This window comes from Phaenicophaeus curvirostris, chromosome 1, assembly GCF_032191515.1.
Source record: "Phaenicophaeus curvirostris isolate KB17595 chromosome 1, BPBGC_Pcur_1.0, whole genome shotgun sequence".
Classification (NCBI taxonomy): domain Eukaryota; kingdom Metazoa; phylum Chordata; class Aves; order Cuculiformes; family Cuculidae; genus Phaenicophaeus; species Phaenicophaeus curvirostris.
Genome location: NC_091392.1, coordinates 178,622,335 through 178,646,238, shown reverse-complemented (window position 1 = coordinate 178,646,238; position 23,904 = coordinate 178,622,335). Strand labels below are relative to the sequence as shown.

Here is a 23,904-nt window from a genome sequence, read left to right as displayed (position 1 = left end):
AAAGGTATGTTTAGAGGTGAAGAGGGAGGCAAATGAGGCTTGAAGACTTTCACAGAGGTGGTGAGAGAAGCATTAGTGTCACACTGAAAAGCTGCATGTTCCCAAGCAGCAGCTTTGTTCACATTTGAACAGTTTGACTGTAATTTTCATTTCACTCCATCACATAAACTTCAGAAAGTGACTTGCTCCAGATGCCTTGCTCTGCAGGGTAAGAGAGACTGCTAGCAATTTAAACCTTGATCCTGTCACCATCTCGTCACACCACGTTATAAAATAAATTCTAAAAGCCAACTCGATTCCACAAAGCATTAAAACTTCACGGGGAGAAGTACCGCTAGAGGGGGCTGGTTGCACACGACTCAATTTCTATTCTTGGTGCTCAATGCCATGGCAGGTGTGTGATGGGAACCACTGGACTGTTCAATCAGTGCAGCTGTAGACACATAAACTGCAAAACCTGCCCAGAACCAGGAGTGCAATGTTGCATTGCCGTGTTCATGCTGCTCTCTTCTCCAAAAGTGTGCCTGCAAATCCACCCCAAGCTGGAGATGAGCAAACATTCATCCCAAAGAAGCAATGCCGACACGCACCTGCAGTTCTAGTATATGCAGAACGCAGCTGCAGTGTGTTCGCTTCAGGCTATGACTCCTAGTTCAGACAATCTCTGAGCTCGTCCACTTGTATTCCTGTATTCCCTTAGCTCCTCTTCCTATTCATTCTTTTTGAAAGACATTCCAAGTGCCAGCTCTCTGCTGCTGCCAAGTTAGCACTGCAGAGAGCACAGCCTTCTGCCCCTGGAGCCTGGTGCAGAGGCTGTGAGTCTGGTCCAGAAACCCTGATGGCATTTGGAGCTCTTTCAGTCTGGAGACACTTTCTCTTAATTAGTCCCGGGAAGCTTTACAGCCATTTCTAAAATGTTAGTGAAGGTTTTTTCTTTGGAAGACGCAAGACTACTGTTCCTTGAAGGCATATCTGATCAGGCAGGAACTGACACATCCCACCTCTTCCATGCTAGCCTGGCACAACCCAGCTTTCACTTGGAAGCCAGAGAGTGAAGCAGTGTAGCTCTGAGTAGTAGTAGTAGTAGTAATAATAATAACAATGGAAGACAATGTAACTATAGTTCAGAGCTCTTCTGCTGGCAGCTCCAAGACCAGAGCACAGGTCGTACATGTTTACATGTTTCTGTACCCCCCCCCCGCAGAAATCCCTACTGTACTTTGCCAGAGTTAATTTTCCTCGCTGTCAGCAGCCGGGAACAGGTGAGAGAAAGCCAAAGGATGCTGGTAAGTTTGCTGGGGTTCTTCGTAATTCCTGGATTTGTTGATGCTCTGAAATTGTTTTAAATTTCAGTCATGGGCTCTTCAGCATGCACAAAATCATCTGGACTGTATAGCTACATAGATGTCATCAGGCACGCAAGATTCATGGGGCCAGAGCAAGAGAAGTCAGCCGAAAGCACATGCCTTTGTGGCCCAACACTCATAGGAGCAGGAGGTCCGTGTGTTGTGCACTGCCCTGGATGTTAATCAATCATAGAATCATAGAATCATAGAATCATAGAATCATAGAATCATAGAATCATAGAATCACCAGGTTGGAAGAGACCCACCGGATCATCGAGTCCAACCGTTCCTATCAAACACTAAACCATGCCCCTCAGCACCTCGTCCACCCGTGCCTTAAACACTTCCAGGGAATGTGAATCAACCACCTCCCTGGGCAGCCTGTTCCAGTGCCCAATGACCCTTTCTGTGAAAAATTTTTTCCTAATGTTAATGATGCAATTTATCCAACAACTATTTGGCGACAAATTCTGGGTTCTCATCACTGGATCAGAAGTGTCCATCTGTCCATAGGAGTGCTTGGGCACAAAGTACATCAGGTTTTCATCTCTCTCATGGCATTTCCCTCTTCTGTCTCTGTGTCCCAACTGCCTTTGTGGTGTTTTTAATAGAACTTATATGAAAAGCCATTACCAGTCTTTCCAACCTCAAGTCACACAATATGGAATGGCTCTTAAGACACACAACAAATTCAAGGCACTTCCAGCTAAAGGCTGTGAAAACATCAGGTGTTGAGCAAGTCCCATTGATTCACACCAGGAAGATAAGGCAACAGTCCCTTTTCCCTGTTCAGTCCAGGTAGTAGCTGCAGGTGTTTCACAGTCAGGGAAGACTCAGGCACTGACTTCAATGCATGAGGCTACAAAGTCTGTAACAGTCCCATGATAAAAATCCTTGAACATAATAAATGTTTGCCTTGGAACAGGCACAAGCGGAACAGTTGTTATAGAAATAGGAAGATAATTCTTGAAGTATAGCCATGAAAAAAAATGCTGGATTTTTGCCACTTAACCAAAATAAATGAAAATCTTTTACATTTAATAATTTTTCATCTGTCTTGTTAAGTGAGTGATAATAAAAACAGGGGGGTGCCTTTTTGAGTTTTGTTTATTAAAATGGAAGTTGAGTTTCACTATTTTTGTACTGATTAGGGCCATCTATCCATATATGTTTTGGAGAACAGGCCTTATGAGGAACGGCTGAGAAAGCTGGGGTTGTTTAGCCTGGAGAAGAGGAGGCTGAGGGGAGACCTCATTGCTCTCTATAACTACCTGAAAGGAGGTTGTGGAGAGGAGGGTGCTGACCTCTTCTCCCAAGTGCCAGGGGACAGGACAAGAGGGAATGGCCTCAAGCTCTGCTGGGGAGCACCCTCCTTCATCCAGGTCATTGATAAAGACATTGTACACGGCTGGACCCAGCACCGAGCCCTGGGGAACCCCACTTGTCACTGGCCTCCAGCTGGAATTCTCTCCATTTACCACCACTCTCTGGGCCCGGCCATCCAACCAGTTTTCCACCCAGGAGAGTGTGCACCTGTCCAGGCCACAGGCTGACAGTTTCCCAAGCAAAATGCTGCGAGAAATGGTGTCAAAAGCTTTACTGAAGTCCAAGAAGACCACATCCACAGCCTTTCCCTTGTCCAGTAGCTGGGTCACTTTGTCATAGAAGGCGATCAGGTTAGTTTGGCAAGACCTGCCTTTCATGAACCGGTGTTGACTGGGCCTGATCACCTGGTTCTCTTGCACATGCTGTATGATAGCACTCAAGATCACCTGTTCCATGACTTTCCCTGGCACTGAGGTCAGACTGACAAGCCTGTAGTTCCCTGGGCCCTCCCTCTGACCCTTCTTGTATGTGGGCACAACATCATCCAGCCTCCAGTCAAGTGGAATAGTTGGATGAAGTCCGCAAACCATTTATATAAAGGTGACTTAGGAAACCATTGCCTCAGGCCACCTGGTGGGGTTTTGTGTCCTCTCCTCCATGAAGGCAGAAACATAAATTCTGGCAAGGGATCCCACAGGGGAGTTTGGGTGAAGTTTCCTCTGGCTTGCTCAGCTAGGATACTAAACTGCTGGTTCAGACCAGCCAAAAGACAAAATTCAGATCAGCAGGCAAATTCCCAGAAACCATGAAATATTAAACCTCTAGTTCCTTACCAAAAGTAAGCACTCATTTTCCACATCTGACAAGTACTTTGTATGGTGCTGACATAACCTGAGCTGAATCACACTTTGGCAATAGGTACAGGGCTGAGTAGTTGCCATGAAAACTATGCAGGATGCTTCAGAAAGAAAGTGAGACACTGTAAAAGTACCAAGGAAATGGTGAAAGAAAGTGAGGCAGAAGAAAAGAAGAAAGAAACAATCTAAGGTAAAGGAACTATAGAAGAAAAGCATGTAAATTCCTTATCTCTACAGCTACTCTGATGTTAACAAAAGAGTTTTAAATCATTCTGAACACTTCTTTTTTATAGAATCATAGAATCATAGAATAACCAGGTTGGAAGAGACCCACCGGATCATCGAGTCCAACCATTCCTATCAAACACTAAACCATGCCCCTTAGCACCTCATCCACCCATCCCTTAAACACCTCCAGGGAAGGTGACTCAACCACCTCCCTGGGCAGCCTGTTCCAGTGACCAATGACCCTTTCTGTGAAGAATTTTTTCCTAATGTCCAGCCTAAACCTCCCCTGGCGGAGCTTGAGGCCATTCCATCTTGTCCTGTCCCCCATCACTCAGGAGAAAAGGCCATCACCCTCCTCTCTACAACCTCCTTTCAGGTAGTTATAGAGAGCCATGAGGTCTCCCCTCAGCCTCCTCTTCTCCAGGCTAAACAACCCAAGCTCTCTCAGCCGCTCCTCATAAGACCTGCTCTCCAGCCCCCTCACCAGCTTTGTTGCTCTTCTCTGGACTCGTTCCAGAGCCTCAACATCCTTCTTGTGGTGAGGGGCCCAGAACTGAACACAGGATTCGAGGAGCGGTCTCACCAGTGCCGAGTACAGAGGGAGAATAACCTCCCTGGACCTGCTGGTCACGCCATTTCTGATACAAGCCAAGATACCATTGGCCTTCTTGGCCACCTGGGCACACTGCTGGCTCCTGTTCAGTCGGCTGCCAACCAACACCCCCAGGTCCCTCTCCTCCAGGCAGCTTTCTAGACAGACTTCTCCTAGTCTGTAGCACTGCACAGGGTTGTTGTGCCCCAAGTGCAGGACCCGGCATTTGGCCTTGTTAAACCTCATGCCATTGGACTCTGCCCAGTGGTCCAGCCTGTCCAGATCCCTTTGCAGAGCCTCCCGACCCTCCAGCACACTGACACTTCCACCCAGCTTAGTGTGTCGTCCGCAAACTTGCTAAGGGTGCACTCGATACCTTCATCCAGGTCATTGATAAAGACATTAAACAGGGCTGGACCCAGCACTGAGCCCATGTAGTGGTACAGTAGTGATTTAAGTGGTATAGTAAGAGATTTAAGATTATTTTTCTATGGATGAGGTTATAGAGCCAAAAGATGCACTGAAAGAAAGCTGATATTGACTATTAAACACAGCAAGAGAAGTAATGCATCTTTAAAGAATATACCTGAAGGCTAAGAGCAATATTCTGGTATCCACTTGGGACCTAGACATCAGTTTTTCTTCTTCATCTTGCTTGCATGCTATAAAATGGAAATTAGTTTCCCAAACATCCTCCACACTATTGCCATCAGGGGCATTGTTAGAATCTATGATATGAAAAAAAGATGTCAGGCATTACATAACTTCTTAGGTGAAAGCAAACATTAGGAAATAAAGATTTAATAAGAACCCTCTGGCAAACCTCCTACATTTATTCCTTGAGATCTTGTGTTGCTATACTCAGACAAAGCTCTCACACAATAATCAATTAACTCATACATCTGCATAAAGATATGAAGATTGCAGTTTCTTTACAAACACTTCCTTTCTTTTTCCTTTGACAGGAGAAGAATAAGTCTTCATGTACAGAAAAAAGGGGGTCTGTGAGTAGAATTGAATTATGGTCTACAGTAATGGCAGTAGTTTGCCTTCCTCCATAGTCACCATTTGCATTTAGAGGCACTACAAGCTTGTTATTGAACTGGACTGTACTCAACTCAAACCAGTTCAGAAGTTGCAACCTTTTTATGAGTGTTTTAGGTCTTGTACCTTCAACTTGTCACTTCAATGACAAATCAAGATTGATTTGAAAGTCCAGATGGAGATCCGTGACAAGTAGTGCCCCTCAGTGGTCCATACTGAGACCAGTGCTGTTTAATATCTTCATCAATTATACTGACAGTGAGATTGAGTGCACCCTCAGCAAGGCTGCAGATGACACCAAGCTGAGTGGTGGAGTTGCCACACCAGAAGGACGGGATGTCATCCAGAGGGACCTGGACAGGCTGGAGAAGTTGGCCTGTGAGAACCTCATGAAGTTCAACAGGGCCAAGTGCAAGGTCCTATACCTGGGTTGGGGCAATCCCTGTTTTCAGTACACAATGGGGAATGATGTGATTGAGAGCAGCCCTGCAGAGAAGGACTTGGGGGTGTTGGTCGATGAGAAGCTCGACATGAGCCAGCAATGTGTGCTCACAGCCCAAAAGGCCAACTGCATCCTGGGCTGCATCAAAAGAAGCGTGGCCAGCAGGTCGAGGGAGGTAATTCTAGCCCTCTATTCCTTTCTTGTGAGACCTCACCTGGAGTATTGTGTCCAGTTCTGGAATCCTCAACATTAGAAGGAGATGGAACTGTTGGAACAGGTCCAGAGGAGGGCTACAAAGATGATCCGAGGGCTGGAGCACCTTCCATACGAGGAGAGGTTGAGAGAGTTGGGCTTGTTCAGTCTGGAGAAGAGAAGGCTATGAGGTGATCTTACAGTGACCTTCCACAATTTCAGTAGGTTGAAACCTCCACGTGTTATCACGCATTTCCTAAAAACACTCTTCCAGTCCCTGGTGACACAGCAACTGTATTCCTACCCATGCAAAGAGTCTGGATCAAACTGTATTCAGCAGAAAAGTCCGTGGCAACCATACAATGTTGCCTTTCGCACATTTGAGTACACTGGATACAACTAGGAACCATAAACCTTACTGTCCATCAGAAAATCTCTGAATGCTGGGTTTTTTTTTTTCTTCCAAGATGCAGCACATCTCTCTAACTCAGCACAGCAGAGTGGTTGCCCTCTTGAAGTTGTGCCTGTACAACCTGTGCTACAGAACCACACTTCAGCAGTGAGAACTGCTACAGAATCACATTATCTGTGCCAAAGCACACATAAAACCAAAGTCTGACAAGTAGGCATTTTCACCTTTTGTATCATTACCACACATCAAAACACCATTTCCACCATGTGAATGGTACATAGTAGAAGTACAGAAATAGCTGTAACACCTGCTTCTAGGACACCACAGCAGAAGGATGAGGCAAACACTTCCACCCCCATGACTTAAACAAATACAGGTTTTTTAAAATTTTTTTTAAAGCTGGATAAATTTACTGGTCCAGTCTGCAGCATGGTCACAAAAATACTTGTTTCAGCACAAGTATAGTGTTGTGCCGGGAAGGAACAAGATGTCAGTAGCATTTTTAAACCTGCATAATGCAAGACCATGACTGGAGAAGCAGCATAAAGTACCAGCCGCATTTGGTGTGGTTTGTGTTGCAAGCCCTGTCTTACTGAAACTTGACATAAGCTCATTCTCTCTGAACGTTTTTTTTTGCCATGAAAGCAAAGTGCAAGCAAGTTTGCCTTGGCACTAAAAGTCTTCTTCCATTGAAAAACTACATTACAGTACAAATACTACTTATCTGCAGTCTAGGAGTCCCATTAGGATCCCAGTGTGGTCAAAAGACTGGTCTCAGCCCATTCTGATTTCTTACAAACAGGGAAAAAGATGCACAATGATCTAATGAGGGGGAAAGAGAACAAGGACAAGTTTGTTTTGGTTTTGGTTTTTAAAGCACCCTCATTATTTTATCTGTATGAATACATTTTTATGGAACATTAGCAAAAACCAAGTAATATCTAAAGCTTATGCTTAAACATTTGCCATTTAACTTAATTTTTTTAGTAAGCAGAAGTTCCTACAAATATTGCAATACAGAAAACCGTCCTCTCTGTTGGGTCGCATTTCTACCAACACAAATTAACACACTTAATTAGAAAAAAAAAGGGGGAAATATGATTCAGTGGTGCCTGCATGCTGGAGAGCTCAAGAATTTGATTGCAGAGTATTTGCCTTGAAGGGAAAAAGAAATACCCAGGATAACTTACAATACTGTGCTGGGACACATAAACCATTACATATATGGTAACAGTCTGCAGGATGATGTATCTGCATAAGTACCAGTGAACTAAGGATTTTGTAGGACCTAAAGTAGTTGCAAAGATCTGAAAAATCAATATAATCACGTGTTCCTCTTTTTGCGTTCAATTAGTTGGCTATGTCTGATACAGGCAGATCAGATCGAAGGCCCATGAAAGTGGCAGAATTGCCTTCCTAAATCTGGTGATAGACAGGCCCATGGTTTTCAAAGTCTTATGGAATGGTATTTTTTACAGTTCCTTTGTACCATCAGTTAGAATAAAGTACATACATTTAAATCATCATTTGTTGTTATCTTAAAACATGACATTTCATTTAGTTATCACAAGCTATAATTTTGCTCTGTGTATTTCTCAAGTGATGAGGGTAAATTCTAGTACCCATACAAACATAAATGAAGGGTTTATTTTCTCCGTGTGAGACATGCTTAGGAAAAGCTTTCAGTAAAATACTGCACAAACAAAAAGGTACTAAGATATTTAATATTAATTACGCAGGATCATCTGTTGCTCAGGCTTTCTTGTTTCAAATAATGATGAATCAATATGGGAAAAGATGACTGTATTAAATTCAATCTGAAAGTTCTTCTTTTCAGTCATTAGCTGGCTACTGAGGGCTTTGCAGTTATAGTGGGAAAAAGGTGGCTTTTTGAGTGTTGTTTTCAGAGGCAGAGGGTGAGAAAATAAATATTCAGTGAGACTTTTCAGAGTAATGCAGGAGTGAAATGGGCAGGGCCAGTGCTCTGCAATTTTCGCTGCTTCATATTGAAAGAATCTATCATGGGAGATGGGAAATTATCAGGCCCACTAGGATTTTTAGTAATAATAAAAGCTCTCCTACATGTTTGGACAGAAAAAAAAGGTTTTTGCTTTGCTTTGGTGTGGCATTTGGTTCCTTGTGTAGACAGGAATAATTTCATATTTATAAACTCTGCTTGCAGTAATGCCTGGTAAAGAGAATATCTGTCACCTCTTTTGGCTCCGCTTTCTTTGTCAGAAAACTTGCTTCAGAGAGAACAAAACCTCTCCTTAGGTCACAGAGACCTGTAGTTTTGGGCTGGAACAGGATTTGCTTATGGTTACTATACTTATTAAGGAGACGTGTATCTGTGTTGGAAACGTTTTAGGCTAGAAGAAATGTAGTCATACTGGGGCTGTGTAGAGCGAGGCTGGAACTGAGCCTGAAGAAGGGGGCTTTGAGTTGGCTTTGTGTTTGACCATGACAAATCTGAAGAATAGACAGTCATGTATCTTTGGCTTGGATTTGCACTGAACCGGAGGATATATGATCACTGCTTAGGGAAGCATCTGTCTGCTTGACTTGCCCTTGAGCACTAGCATGCACTCCTTTTTCATTTTCATTTTCATCATTTGTACTCTTTATCACTTTAGTTAGGTATTATTCAAAAATACTGCCTCCTGAAGACAAGAGGGAAAAGAAAAGACATTTATGAGGCACACTGGCATCCTTTTTGAGAAAAAGTTCATGTGACAAATTCTCTATGCCCATATGGAGACTTCCAGTTCAGAGGAAATGCACAAACAATTAAGACTAAGCATCTCAGCACTGCTAATCACAAAATATGCTAAGTTTTTTTTTCCCCAACACATGGGATTCACCTACACACTGTATTGAATGATGCGCAGCACGGCAGTAGAAGAGTTTGGTAACAAGCAAGATGGAAAGGGAAAGGTTTCCACAGTACCTGATGAGTTACATAGTTTAAAAAAGAGTTAAAATAAAATCATTAGGTTGGAAAAGACCACCCAGATCATCGAGTCCATCCATTCCTATCAGTAGAAGTAGATGGGGCTCCTTCATTGAATGTTCCTCTGTGTGCTCCATAGTGTTCCCTATACCACCTAAACCTCAGGCTAATCCTAGTGAATGGGAAAGGGACAAACATTCAGGGAACTTTCATATCAAAAAAGCACCATGGATTGGACTTGTTTAAAGTTTGATTATACCAGTGAGGTCATTTGCAGTCAAGCTGTGAAAAGAACATAAGAATCAGCTTCTGGGAACTGTCTCAGAAGTGAGGGCAGGATGTTTTTCCAAGTAGACAGCTTCACAGAACTGATCACGCCTGTGCAGGAGCATTGCTATCACTCCCTGGGTTCTGGATTGATCCTTCTACTGTTAGGTACCCAGCTGAGGCACCGCAGTCAGAAGTCTGTGTGCTCCTGTCCTGGATCCTTTAAGTAATACAACAGGATATACAATTCCTCTACTCAGAGGGCGAACCAGATCTTCAGCCAGCTAAGCAACTCACTGAAATTGCTTACCTCTCTTCACAGATTACCAAGAGACTCAGAAATCCTGTTTTCTTAGTTTATTCACTCCCAGGTGTGTGGCGGGATGGCACTGACCTCTAGTGTCCCACACCACTGAGGCATAAGTTGATTTCATACGCCTCACACAGCACTTTGCTGCCACTACTATCCCCTAAGAACTCATTTGGGTGGTCCATAGTGGTCTTCAGCTAGTCCCCAGTTTCCAAACAGTACTGCACCCAGCAGACATTTAGTTCTGAACATTTTTATCAACAATTAAATACTTAGTAAATTATCCCTCATTTAACCTTTGTAGTTCCACAAGCTTGATGCCCCATTCCCTTTGCTAGGAAGACTCATTTCCAGGGACTTCTGGAAGGAGAAGTCACTCTTTATATCTCTCTGCTACAGCTCAGCTCTCAGAGAAAGCTGGGACCATTGGTTTACCTCCCTGACCTTTTTGCCCTCTACTGCTGCAGCTGACAGCTTCCAGCCCTCTGCTGGGCACTCTCCACCCTTGACATTTCTGCTGCCTTTTCATTCAACTGCTTTAGTATGTTACATCCTCACTTTCTATATTCCCCTGCAGGGGAAAAGTCACTTATGCCATACCACATTATCTTTTTTTCCCAAGCTCAGGGCTACTGCTCTCAGGTCTCAGTCTCACACTTCATGAAGCACAAAACAATCCCATCAACCAGGATGATCGAATTACCATTGCTTGATGATCAATGAGCGTGCTGCTGTAAAAATATCTTTCAGGTGTAAGGGTTACGTTTGGAGAAATGATCCTTGAACAAACTTTACTGCACACCTCTTAGATTCTTGTCAGGTTTACTAAATACATAATCTATAAATAGCATCCATCACTAATATGCACTACTACAAGGAGAGCCACCATAAGAGAACTTTGTTTCAGGATGAAAGGCTCATCTATCACTTTTAAAATGGTTTCAATCATTGAAACACAGTTCTGGTAGTGAGCCAGAAATATTTACATCAGTTTGGACAGCACCAGACTGGAAATGTATGGTACAGAAATAGATTTTACCAGCCTTTCAAAATAATAGCCAGAAGGGCTTAATAATCTCAAGGGGGCAATAATTATATCTTCTGACTTTTCAACCCTACTTCTTTAAGTGAACTTTTCTTGCTATTTTTAATACTGTTGTAAAATTATTACTTTTAGTATATTATTGTTGTTCCTTTAAAATTGATATTATGTAATTATAATAGCAAATAAACTATGACAGCATTACCAAAAGAAAACAGAAAGTCAAATTACTTACCATTTATTTCGAACATCATAAAGATAATTTAATTTTTTTTTTTCTGTTAGGCTGCTTTATTAATTATGTGAAGACTGAGATTTTTAGCTATTTTGATACTCTAACAGAATTACAGAAGCTAGACATAAAAACGAAAAGCTTGCTTTGGTCTCTTCAATGCAGTTTATAGAGGCAGCATTGTTTACTTTTACATTTACATACTACGCTTTATTCTAATGTGCTGCTCTGTGAAAAAAAACCTCAACGTTGTAAAAGTTCTGTATGCTGGACTTCTACAGTTGATCCTGGGGTCTGGCAGTTTTGACTGAAGTCAGTGAAGCTGTTCGGATGCCAGGGTTTTTCTCTGGCTTCAGGGTTGGTGCCTAGTTTCCAGATTTTTTTTTAATTACTTAGGTTTAAAATATTTTGATTACTGATCATGTCATTGGTTTTCACTTTTATTTTTAAAGATTAGACCTTAAATATTTAATAAATAGCTGCTTTATATAAACTGGAAAGTGCTTTTCATTCACATATAGAGGCCCACAAAATGCCCGGTTGTTTCTGTACCATAAGTCACTGTAAATCCTTTTTTTTTTAACATTAGAAGTCCCTGATGCCTTTAAAATAATATAAGGCAAGATAGATCTTTTACATGAATGTATATGATGAGAAGAGCAGGATCATCCCCTCAAACCTCACTTTTTTCATTTTGTCTGAACCAAAGTTGTCTCTCACTTCCTCCGTGGTCTGACTCCATGTGATCTAATTTAAGTTTTCCTGACGCCAGCAGTTTTTCAGTTCTCCTTCGTATTTTTGGATGAGCGAAGGGGAATGCCTGTATTATTCAGATGGCAGTGTTTGAGCCTGATAGGTAGAAGACTCAGGTTCCAGCACCTGCCCTGATGACTCTTCCACTATTTATATCATAGAATCACAGAATAGTTCGGGTTGGAAGGGACCTTAAAGATCATCCAGTTCCAAGGTCCCTGCCATTGGTAGGGACACATCCCACTAGATCAGGCTGCTCAAGGCCCCATCCAACCTATCCTTGAACACTTTTAGGGAGGGGGCATCCATGACTTCCCTCGGCAACCTGTTCCAGTGTCTCACTACCCTCATCATGAAGAATTTCCTCCTTATGTCTAGTCTAAATCTTCCCCCTTCCAATTTAAAGCCATATGAAGAGTTTCCCAAAGAGATACATGTCACACAGGTCATACTTCAGTCTTATCACACTGTGTTGCACTAGTAGCTTAACTTTCAATCTGTCCTCTTCTGTGTAAATCAACTATGCACTACAGGAACTGCTTTGTACAGTTTACCTTTATCAACATTCTTTCTTGGTGTAGACAGCTTAGATGGCAGCTGAGGGGAAGAGGTCTATGAAGCCGTTTTGTCTGCTCAAACATTTTCTGCTTTGCCTTTGCCTCTGCCAGATGACTGAAGATATTTAAAAAAATCAGAAAAACCTGTTGACAAGGCAAAACAAAAGAAATAGAATCATAGAATCATAGAATAACCAGGTTGGAAGAGACCCACCGGATCATCGAGTCCAACCATTCCTATCAAACACTAAACCATGTCCCTTAGCACCTCGTCCACCCGTGCCTCAAACACCTCCAGGGAAGGTGACTCAACCCCCTCCCTGGGCAGCCTGTTCCAGTGCCCAATGACCCTTTCTGTGAAAAATTTTTTCCTAATGTCCAGCCTAAACCTCCCCTGTCGGAGCTTGAGGCCATTCCCTCTTGTCCTGTCCCCTGTCACTTGGGAGAAGAGGCCAGCTCCCTCCTCTCTACAACCTCCTTTCAGGTAGTTGTAGAGAGCAATGAGGTCTCCCCTCAGCCTCCTCTTCTCCAGGCTAAACAACCCCAGCTCTCTCAGCCGCTCCTCATAAGACCTGCTCTCCAGCCCCCTCACCAGCTTTGTTGCTCTTCTCTGGACTCGCTCCAGAGCCTCAACTTCCTTCTTGTGGTGAGGGGCCCAGAACTGAACACAGTATTCGAGGAGCGGCCTCACCAGTGCTGAGTACAGAGGGAGAATAACCTCCCTGGACCTGCTGGTCATGCCATTTCTGATACAAGCCATAAATAGTAATCTCCAGTTCAAGATCTGAATTATAAAATGTCTGCTTAGATAAACCAGGTGATAAAAGAATCATAAAACAGGAGAAATGGCCAAAAATGGTAGTTTTTCTCTCAGTGATGGATTCAAGAGTTCTTCCAGTTATCGTTAGTGTTTCAGTAAATGAATAAGTGACATTATTAAAAGAAAAGAGCTATTCTTTGAACTTTGAAATACTTGCATTAAAGAATGCTTTTCAGCACCTCTGTCACAAAAGGTGAAGCAATTGGATTTCTTAATCTCTGAGCCAAAGAATGAACAGTAAAATAGAGAAACACCCCACATCAAGCATTCTGAAAGCTCCCAGAAAGTGTTTTCTGCTGCATAAACAGACTTAATAAGAGCAACACTTAACCCTGGTAAAAGGCCAAGTCTGCAAGTAGTAATTTCATCCTTCTTTCTGGCTTCCCATTAGTTTATGAATGCATACAATGATACCGATTTTGATCAAAGACTCCCTGATTTGGTGTCAGAAATCCTCTTATTAGTAGCCAAGTTTAGCAAAGCTCTGATTCGCAGTAATTTCCAAGATTATCTACATCCTAAATTGCAGAGTTTGAGGTGGGCTTTTTGGTGTAGAGCTAAAACCATGTCAAACATTACACAGTATAAAGACTTGGTCTTTTCTTTAGCATCTTTTAGGACCTTCTGGAAATCAGGAGGAAAACACAGAAGAGAAGGCACTGATGAAGGTCACCTTGAAGAGAAACTGAATGTGCCATCAGGAAACTAATGGATCATAGGAAGATTTACGAAGATTAAGAAAATTGTCACATACAGCTAGAGGCAAGGACATCTCTAAGGGAAAAAAATATTTCAATAATTTAATTGACAAGTAGATAAACTTGAAATTTCAGTGTAATTTTACATGTGGACAGGGTTAATTTAAATGAAGTGCAGCATAAGATAAAACTGTGATGAAAAGAAAAAAAGTACCGTGATGTAAAGAATGAACACAATCCTGAAGTGTATAAGTAGGACTGAGTTCATATTTGACACTTAGCTAGTGGCCTTAAATGACAGTTAAACAAGGGGGTAGAGAAAGGAAGAAGCAGGGGAAGATTGAAAATTAAGCCTGGAGTTCAATTATAACTGTGCTGAGTTTGAATAAATGGTCAAACATCACAACAAGATGAGCCACCACCACACAAAAATAACTGAAATCTGGAATTGTTCATGATAACCAGAGGCTGGGGACAGCATCCTTGCAAAAAAAAAATAGAGGCACAGGAAGACAGAATATATTAATAATGCTAAGAAAAAAAACCCAAAACAACAACCCAAGAACAAAACAAACCCCACCCTCAATGCAGGACTTCTTAGAAAGCCAAAGAAGATGAGTTTCAAGAACAGGAACAAAACACTCCATAGCTATGCCTGGGCTTCCTTGAATACACTGCATCTTATCATTCCAGTCTTCTACTATTCAGGACAAAGTTTTCTGGCACCTGCCATATAGATCATGGCATAGCATAATAATTCAGGGGCATAGCATAATAATTCAGGTTAGAAGATACCTCAGAAGGTCTCTAGTCCAACTTCCTGCTCACAATAGGGTTGACTGTGAGGTCTGAGCTGATTACTCGGAGCTTTACCCAAGGATGGAGACCCCTCAACATTTCTGGGCAACCTCTGAGCCTCCTTGTATAAAAAATCGAGACATAGAGTGCACATCTGGTTAGGGCACACATCTAAAGATAGATAAATGTTCTTGTTTTCTCTGATTTCCAGGTAACCTGCATTGAAATTGGCTGACTGATCAAGGATGCTGAGAAATGTTCACAGGTCTGGTTAAGAAGAAAACTTTGCAAATTACCTGGGGGCAGAACAGTTTGGGAGAATACAAAGACTGAAGGACGCAGGAGTAAAGGAAGGAGGTGTCAGTGATGAACCTTGCCAGGCAGAGACCTTGCTATGTGAGAAGAGTAAAAGCCGGGGCAGAAGGAGTGGGAGGAAATAATTTACAACACACGTCATGAAGAGGGAGAGAGGCACAAAGTGAATTCAGATGTGGATCAAAAGAAACCTTGATACAGTTGCATTCTGCTCAAAGGATGGCTAAATATCAGAAACTTTCAGCTGCATGGTATCAAGACCAGGTTAATGTTGAACAGGTAAAGGCATCTGTTTGGTGTATCAGCTTAGAACAAAAATCTTTACAGATGTACCCTTTTAAAAATTAATTTTCTTGGGCAATATAGCAACAGTACAGTGTACTACACAATACTACTAATATACAGCACCGTGCTTGGTTTTGTTCTTCACCCTGAATCTTCTCCACCTTCAAGCGGAAATTTTCTTATCATCATTCTTACATCCTCGTTTAAAAGGTGCCTTGCACAGCACAGTCTGACACCTAGACCAGACTTAGTTCCTGCCTCTGGTATCAGACAGGGCAGCTCCACCTCATCAGAGACACATCTCTGAATGCTGTCCACACAACTGGGATTTCTCATTATGGTTCATCCATTCACAGAATTGTAGAATAATTTAGATTGCAAAAGATGTTTAAAATCATAGAATCACAGAATCATAGAACGGTTTTGTTTGGAAGGGACCTTAAAGATCACCTAATTCCACACCCACTGCCATGGGCAGGGACATCCCACTAGACCAGGCTGCCCAAGGCCTCATCCACCCTCGCCTTGAACACCTCCAGGGATGGGGTCGACACAGCTTCCCTGGGCAACCTGTGCCAGTGCCTCACCACCCCCATTGCGAAGAAATTCCTCCTTATATCTAGTCTAAATCTGCTCCTCTCCAGTTTATACCTATCCCCCCTTGTCCTATCACCACAAGCCTTTGTAAAAAGTCCCTCCCCAGCTTTCCTGTAGCCCCTTCAGATGCTGGAAGTTCACTATAGGGTCTCTTTGGAGCCTTCTCTTCTCTAGACTGAACAAGTCCAACTATCAGCCTGTCTTCCTATGGGAGGTGCTCCAGCCCTCTGATCATCTTTGTAGCCCTCCTCTAGACCCATTACAACAGCTCCATATCCTTCTTATACTAGACACGGTACTCCAGGTGAGGTCTCGTGAGAGAGGAGCTGAATGGCAGGATCACCTCCCTCGCCCTGCTGGCCACACTTCTTTTGATGCAGCCCTGGACATTGTTGGCTTTCTGGTCTGTGAGCACACATTGCTGGCTGATGTCAAGCTTCTTCTCAATCAGCAACCCTGAGACCTTCTCTGCAGGGCAGCTCTCAATCACATCATACCCCATCGTGTACTGAAATTGTGGATTGCCCCAACCCAGGTGTAGGACCTTGCACTTGGCCATGTTGAACCACATAAGGTTCTCACAGGCCCACTTCTTCAGCCTGTCCGGGTCCCTCTGGATGGCATCCCGTCCTTCTGGTGTGGCAACTCCACCACCCAGCTTGGTGTCATCTGCAGCCTTGCTGAGGGTGCACTCAATCTCACCGTCTGTATCATTGATGAAGATATTACAAAGTCCAAGTGTTAATTTAGCACTGCCAAGTCCACCACTACAGCCTTTCCCTAAGCCCTGCACCAACACTCCTCTAGGATCCCCTGGACTGGGCAGGGGCGGTGACTCCCGATGGGGCGTGGCCTATGGGGATTGAATGGGGCGTGGCCTCCTGATCAGTGGGTGTGGCTCATTGGGGCGGGGTCATGGGAGTGGGCAGGGGTGGCTGCGGGTCACACTGGGCCGTGGATCAGACTGGGCCGTGGAACAGGCGAAGGTTTAACAAGGCCAAATGCCGGGTCCTGCACTTGGGGCACAACAACCCTGTGCAGTGCTACAGACTAGGGGAAGTCTGTCTAGAAAGCTGCCTGGAGGAGAGGGACCTGGGGGTGTTGGTTGACAGCGACTGAACATGAGCCAGCAGTGTGCCCAGGTGGCCAAGAAGGCCAAGGGTATCTTGGCTTGTATCAGAAACGGTGTGACCAGCAGGTCCAGGGAGGTTATTCTCCCTCTGTACTCGGAACTGGTGAGACCGCTGCTCGAATACTGTGTTCAGCTCTGGGCCCCTCACCACAAGAAGGATGTTGAGGCTCTGGAGCGTGAACAGAGAAAAGCAATGAAGCTGGTGAAGGGGCTGGAGAACAGGCCTTATGAGGAACGGCTGAGAGAGCTGGGGTTGTTGAGCCTGGAGAAGAGGAGGCTGAGGGGAGACCTCATTGCTCTCTACAACTACCTGAAAGGAGGTTGTAGAGAGGAGGGTGCTGGCCTCTTCTCCCAAGTGACAGGGGACAGGACAAGAGGGAATGGCCTCAAGCTCCACCGGGGGAGGTTTAGGCTGAACATTAGGAAAAAATTTTTCACAGAAAGGGTCATTGGGCACTGGAACAGGCTGCCCAGGGAGGTGGTTGAGTCACCTTCCCTGGAGGTGTTTAAGGCACAGGTGGACGAGGTGCTAAGGGGCATGGTTGAGTGTTTGATAGGAATGGTTGGACTCGATGGTCCAGTGGGTCTTTTCCAGCCTGGCGATTCTGACTCTATGGTTCTATGAAGGGGGCGTGGCCTCCAGGGAGGAGGCGTGACCAGTCAGAGCCACCCTGAGAGCGGGGGCGTGGCCTCCGTCAGTGGGCGTGGCACAGCCAAAGGGGGCGTGTCCTGCCCTCTGTGGGCGTGTCCAGGCGGTGCCGCCCGGCGCGGTGACAGCCCTGACGGGGTCTGCGGCGTCGCGCCGGCATCGCCTGTTGCAGCGCCGCGCCTCGCTGGTAACTATTCTCTCACGATTCTAATTCACAGCTAATTTATCGCCTCTTAAGTTGAAGCGGGACGGGCGGCGGGGGCGCCGGGGTCCGGGCGCGGAGCCGCGCGGGGCTCGGCTGCTGCGGGGGGTCCCCCCGTGCCCCTCTGCCCCGCGGGTGGGTGGCAGAGCAGGCGTTAACCTGGCGTTTCGGGCTGCAGACGGGGTCGAGCTCAGCCAAACCTCTTCAAATTAACCTCGGCGATGTCATGAGTCGCTGAAATAGTCCCGGCGCTGCAGTCCCGGTTCAAGCAAAGCCCTTTTGATCAAGTGGCGGAGACCTTGGCTGGGTGTAAAGTCTGTTGCGACTGGCTTAGAAATGTGGAAAAGGGCAATTGAGGGCTGGGAGGGGTGGGACACAGGAGCTGAGGCAGCTTTAGCGTCTCTGTTAGGTGAAAATGATCTTGTGAGCTTGCATTTAGGGACTGATGAGTAGTCTGCATACGTGTTACGTGAACACTGACCACCCACCATCGTTTTCCGCGTCAAAAATTGCTTCGCTGGTACATTTAATCGTAGTATTTGTTTTTTAAATTCCTTTTTTGTGTCCACAGGGTCCCACTAAAGACAACTTCTTTATAGCAGTAATAGTTTTGAGAATTTCTGAAGGGCATTTCCCTTGACTCACTATGGAAGTGAAGAAGCTGGTTTGCATGTTGCAGATGACTCTGCTGTTTGTCCCCTGCCTGCAAGGTTAACGTTTCCCTACCAGTCTGGCAGCAATCAATTTTCCTCTCCTGCTTCTGCTTTTCCTTTGCACATATTCCGTTGCGTGTAGTGAGTGGACTAGGCTGAGGAAAAAATTTGGATGTCTTCCTACAAAAGATACTGCCTAAATGAAATTAAAGGTATGGCCACAATGTGCGTAACAGCTGCCAGAGGGGAATTATTTATGTAACACACCAAGGCATTTACATTTTTTTTATGTAATCATCATTCAACAATCAATACTGTACCCAAGTGATTTACTTTATCATTGGCTCTTGTGCTTAGCAGTGTGAGATTCAAAGCAAAAAGTCACAATGAAGAAGTACATGCTACATGCTCGCCATGCGAAATCGTGAGCTCTCCCCCATGAGGCTGTAAGATCATTTGGACACTGGTGTCTCCATCTCTGCACAGTAACAGAGGTTGCATTTCCACTGTGGTGTGGCCACCCGCTGCGTGGTGCTCAGGGCTGGCAGGACACCCCATTTCCCACCCCAGTACCCCTTTCTGTGGGAGGCAGAATGGGGGTGTTCATGCTTGACTTTGGGTTTGGAGTTAAGGTACAACTGAGGCGAGCATCCAGACCTGGGAACCCCACACACTCCTGAGTACCTGGGTCAGGTATAGGTGTGTATGCTGAAGATGACACCTTGAGGAAGGCTAGAAGGATACCTGAAGGGTACTAGAATCCTCCTACTGAAATATTTTGCATGTGTTCATGTTGTTTACAGTAAAATATTGGGTTGTAGTCTTCCCTTGGAGGTAAATGTGGAATTTTGTGATGGGCATTAGGTATAATCCAACAAATCCTTGCCAAAATTGTTACATTTTCATCACTGGAGCACTGACTTCAGCAGGATTAGGAGTTTCACGAATAGAGACAAAGCCAAAGATTTGGCAAGTGGAATGCTGGGATGGCACAGGGACAGCAGATGACGATACTGCACATGGGCTTGGCCAGATCCCGTCTACCAGGTATCCTCTGGTAGTGCTGTCTCCTGGCTCTACAGCAGAGTCTGTCTGTATGGGCCAGTGCTTGATAGTAAGTGGACCCCACACTGAAACCCCTACTCGTCAAATAGCAGAGTGTGATTTAGGCTTCCTCTTCTAAGGAAGTTTCACATTCTGTATTCTGCTAGTGGGATGGAATTTTGCTGTTATGGGAGCTCCTGGCTAAACTTTTCCCAGCTTCAGTGGAACTGAGCATTTTCTCCTTTCAGATGAGAGGAATAAGGTGGCCTTTGTGTTTGCAAGATCAAAGCCTATCTTTTTTTGTTTCAGCATAAGAGTTATAAGAGCTGTGCCTTTAGCACTGTTACCTCACTCAAAGGCTTGTGTGAGTTTTCTCTGGTGGGGAAAGAACCTTTTCCATTTTCTGTTCCAGACCCCTCCCACAGCAATGACAGAGGCTGTGACAGCAGCTGGGTGGAGATGAAATTCAGATGAAACTCCCTTTCTCACACCAGTACATCACACAGTGCTTCCTAACCATTAATGCTTTGTCTTTCATTCCATCACCGTCTGTATCACAGACCTGCAATTCCTGGATTTTTCCATGCTCAATGCACACTTCAGGTAGCTCTTGTTAAAAAATAAGTCCTGAGACAACTCATACCTTCTGATCATCCAAGCAAAATCAGAGAAAGGAGTAGGTAGGAACCATAGGCAGGGTTGTATTTGGGCCACATGCTGGGAGATCAGGAGGAACTCAGAGATAAATATCTTCTGTTCATCTGGAAGCACACATGTAACCTGTGTGATTGCTAACCAGACTGATATGTTTATATATTTATTGATTTTACAGACAACCTGCAGTTTTTTCTCATGAAAATACAATTTTTCATCAGAAATTATAGTCTGTCCCTTGTTATTAGAGAATCTATGTTTCAGTTTTGAGGGCTGAATGAAATAAGTACTGTTGTAACAGTGTGGGTTGCCAAAATGGAATGATTTCATCAAGAAGAAGCTAGGACCATGCTGCTAGTCCTCCTACTGACCTTTGGTATTGGCTGCAAAGGGAGCACACAGCTGGAATATTCACAAATTGGTAATAGCAGTACAAGGTGGACTTGACTGATGGATTTCTAAATTGATGGTGGACTCTGCAAAGAAAGCATCTGATTCTTTCCCCTCAGTATTTTGCTTTTTTCAGGCTCTCTCTGTGCTGCTTCTGGGCAGAGACCCTCTGGAGAGTGCCTGAGCAGAGCCCCTGGCCCAGCCAGCTCTTGGGAGCGCTGAAGTTGGTCCTGCTGCAGACTTAGAAGCCTGAGTCAGATGCCCAGTGTTAGGGAGGGGGATATTCCCCATGTCTGGAGGCTTCCTCTTTTCCTTCCTGCCATACTTAGCGACTTGGTGACCCTTAGTATTTACAGTGCATTCATTTCCTCCTCACTTGTGAGAAGACAACTAGTTCGGTTTCATTCTTTTATGGGAAGATTGCTAGTACACTTAATCATTTTAAATAAACCTTATTTATTTTTTAATCTGCTTTAGTCATATTTAATCTGTTTCTATTGTGATCGTCCTTATACTTTCTTTTTTGGGGTTTTATTCTGAATCAATATTTAACAAATATACCCAGTTAACATTTCCCTAGTTCAAAATTTATCTTTGTTTGTTTTCATTATGGAACCTTCAATATTTTTCCTTTCCTCTTGTGATACTTTAGAACTAGTTGACCTTTATTAAGTAGATTGTGAATATACACCCTTGACTAATACTGTTTCAGGAAGTCACTGAATTTGTTTTGTAGGGTTTTTTCTTTAAAGAATATCTCAGAAGAAGGTCAAGACATTTCATTTTGCTCTTGCAAGCCCTTACCCTGCAGAAAGGGGGCTGTTTTAGCTGGGAACAGTCATTCATATGAGCTAGGTAAGCATATATGCTTTTACGTCAGAAAATTTTCTTTCCTCGTAGCGTTGCATTTTAATGTAACTCACTGAGCATGAGATTTGGGTAGATTGATTCTGGAGGTCCCTTCAATCAACATATCCACAGTCCTTTCTTCTCAGTCTGTTTAAACTTCAGTAGCACAGGATGAAAAATCATGGTTAAAACTCTAGTGTTGAAGTATTTGGGACAGCAGAGTGGCAGCACATGCTTTTCACATCACACTTAAATTCGTGAGTCCGAAAGTTTTTGGAAAAGTAGGTCAGCATCATTCTGGAATTGATTTCCCTAAAGACAAAGCACTATAAAACTGCAGTAAGAAAACATTTGTTTCAGAGACCTGAGTATTTTACAAAATGTTTTTGTTCCTGTGAGAAGAAATAGCTGTATTTCTTAGCAAAGTGGAATTCTTTCATCATTATAGTTCCTGTCACCGTGCTGTTATGTTGCTTAACCTTGAAATGAAAGCAGTTTTGTTAACTTTTTAAAAGTGCTTGTTAATATGTTGGATTGTGTCTTTCAGGGCAGAAAAAGTTTCGTTTTCTTGTGTGTACCAATAAAAGAGAACCAGTGTGCTGGGTTAGAGTGCAATGGACTGAAAAAAAAATCTGAAAAAACCCGAGTTACTGCCTCTTTTTTTTTCTTTTTTTTCTTATAGTAGTTTCACATGGTCATCATGTTAAATAACAAGGAAAAATGCATCCCCACTGTCTGCTCTTAAGCAGAAGTCTCAAGTTGAATCACTGAAGACATACCTAAGAATAGTATATTTTAGAAACAACTTCTTTGTTTCGTGATTATGTAAAGATACATGAGAACATTCTCTAACATAAACAAGTCTCCGAATTATTGTCTCGAAAGCTGTTGATATAATTTTTCTTCTATTGCTTATGGAAAGAGCTCAAAAGATGTGATTTCAGTGTATCCTACAGACAAATGCTTCTTTGCATTTACAAGAAAATAAATAATATATATCATATATCGCAATATCTTTCCAAACTATGCAACCTTTACCCTAGTTTTAACTTTGAAAGCATCTCTGCCTCTAAATGTCAGCAAAGTTTTGTAGCATTTATGCCCTGTTGTCTTCTATACAGTCCTTACTTGCCTGTTGTTCTGTAAAGAGAAGTAGGAAATTCAGATTGTGAGATTTTTATTATGAAATATCAGTAATAAACTTTTGAAAATGTAACTGGCTTCTGTTAGTTAGCTTTGGCAGACTGTTTTTATCTTTTTCCCTGCCCCATATGTTTGCTCTCTTTATTTACAGGCAGGTGTCATGACATTGTTCCTCAGTTTTTTCACCTGTGTATCCAGGCCAGAGTTTTCAAAATAAAACTTAGGTTTCAGATTACCTAGTTTAAGACATGGGAAAAAATAGAGCAATCTCTGGAAAGAGCTGCACAGCTACCGTCAGAAAGCTGTACTGTCCTCTTTAAGGTCATCGGGAAGAGTATGCATCCAGGCTTTCTAGAAGAACTGCAGACCGGGAGTTCTTGGAAGTCCTTGAGTTCTGGATCTCAGAGTTCACTCATGTCCATTCCAGGTTAGAGAAAACAGCAAAGACGTAGGTGGAAGTAGCTTGAAGCACATTTTGAAGGTACAGTGAGGTCATTTGCATGTTGATGACTTAATCAGCTTGGCTTCAATGAGTGCAGCTAATCAGAACTGTGATTAATGTGGGAAGTGTGAACAGGGAAACACAATGAGCGTTTATTTTTTTGCCTGTGAATTGAAATGAGGTAGTTAGGCATTTTTCAAAAAGAAGCTCAGTTGAGTCTTAGTTTCTCCTAACAACTTTCTTTCAAAATATCCAGCTTGCCATTTCTCTGTGACTATGCTTTTCCAGTGGCTTGGACCCTGCTCATCAGGATGTCCTCACTGACTGCTCCGTTGTAAGGGGAGGTAGAACAGACCAAGAATCAGAGGAAAGCATCCTCCTCACCAGGTACACGAAGCCAAATGCCTTGTCAAGCCGGCTGGTGGGGTTGCCCCTGTAAAGAAGGCAACTCTGAGTGTGGGAACTGTTTCCCCAGAACTCATCTGGAGAGTTCTGTGGGGCCATCAAGTCATAAGCCCAGGGGCATGTGCTGCCTGTGAAGTGGTGCAGTAATAACGTAGACATCTCATGGGTAGATGATGTGTGGGGACACTGGGGTGGAGGAAGTAACACTGTGCTACTCCCTTCCTGATGAGGTGGGGTCGTCAGCCACTGAATGTCTTCTGTTCTCCTGATGGTGTGTT

General features: G+C 43.7%; 1 long non-coding RNA gene across 2 annotated transcripts; it reads left to right on the top strand.

Annotated features, from left to right (window-relative positions):
- The first annotated feature begins 17,933 nt into the window (after positions 1-17,933).
- Positions 17,934-22,795, top strand: LOC138716829 (uncharacterized). 2 transcript variants are annotated; one of them, XR_011336749.1, is made up of 4 exons: positions 17,934-18,031; positions 18,618-18,756; positions 20,156-21,905; positions 22,184-22,795. It is a non-coding gene; the product is annotated as an uncharacterized lncRNA (long non-coding RNA). The 2 variants fall into 2 exon arrangements; XR_011336748.1 differs by having other exon boundaries at positions 20,156-22,795.
- Positions 22,796-23,904: the final 1,109 nt, after the last annotated feature.